Below are 1324 nucleotides of genomic sequence, written 5' to 3'. Positions count from 1 at the left end.
TCACCTGCACCTTGTGTCTGGACGCCTCCACTGGAGTTACTGCCCCCCTCCCCTGTCTCATGGATGGCGAGAAGTTAGGTAGGAAGTGAGGAGAATTGTGGTTCCTGGTGCTGGTAGGCGGGAGTTCGTTCCTGTACTACCATTAGGTGTCCCGCAAGTAGGGAGAGACGGGAGTAGCTGGGATCTGCTCTGTAATGGGTAGAGATGAGTTCTAATCCCGGGGTCTTACGAGCCTGGCTCTGGCAGGGCAGGAAGATCCTTACGCTACAATCACTTACACCACTTCAGACTTAATTAACTTCAGATCACTGAACACAACGGAAACTCTAACAGTTAACACTTATTTGGATTTTTAACTTGTAATACTTTTAGTGAAGTTACGTAGTTGCGTTTTTGTGTCTGACTTGGCCGGAAGTTGAATGAAGACTCCTGAGGTAGAATGCACTCTCTCTGAATCCTGAGGTCCACAAACCACAGACTTCAAGAGAAATCCACTCCTCCAACATGTGCCATTGGTTTAGTTTTAAAACTAGGAGGTTCCATAAATGTATGAATTTCTAATCATATTGCTTTGCTATGTGATTCCTGTACTACCACTAGGTGTCCCGCAAGTAGGGAAAGACAGGAGTAGCTGGGATCTGCTCTGTAATGGGTAGAGATGAGTTCTTATCCCGGGAGTCTTTCGAGCCTGGCTCTGGTAGGGCAGGAAGNGATCAGATCACTGAACACAACGGAAACTCTAACAGTTAACACTTATTTGGATTTTTAACTTGTAATACTTTTAGTGAAGTGACGTAGTTGCGATTTTGTGTCTGGCTTGGTCGGAAGTAGAATGAAGACTCCTGAGGTAGAATACACTCTCTCTGAATTCTGAGGTCCACAAACCACAGACTTCAAGAGAAATCCGCTCCTCCAACATGTGCCATTGGTTTAGTTTGAAAACTAGGAGGTTCCCTAAATTTGTGAATTTCCAATCATATTGCTTTGCTATATGATTCCTGTACTACCACTAGGTGTCCCGCAAGTAGGGAAAGACAGGAGTAGCTGCGATCTGCTCTGTAATGGGTAGAGATGAGTTCTTATCCCGGGGGTCTTTCGAGCCTAGCTCTGGCAGGGCAGGAATATCCTTACGCTACCATCACTTACACCACTTCAGACTTAATTAACTTCAGATCACTGAACACAACGGAAACTCTAACAGTTAACACTTATTTGGATTTTTAACTTGTAATACTTTTAGTGAAGTGACGTAGTTGCGATTTTGTGTCTGGCTTGGTCGGAAGTAGAATGAAGACTCCTGAGGTAGAATACACTCTCTCTGAAT

The sequence above is a fragment of the Cryptotermes secundus genome, unplaced genomic scaffold (assembly GCF_002891405.2).
Source record: "Cryptotermes secundus unplaced genomic scaffold, Csec_1.0 scaffold59, whole genome shotgun sequence".
NCBI lineage: Eukaryota > Metazoa > Arthropoda > Insecta > Blattodea > Kalotermitidae > Cryptotermes > Cryptotermes secundus.
Note: the sequence above shows the minus strand (reverse complement) of the source record.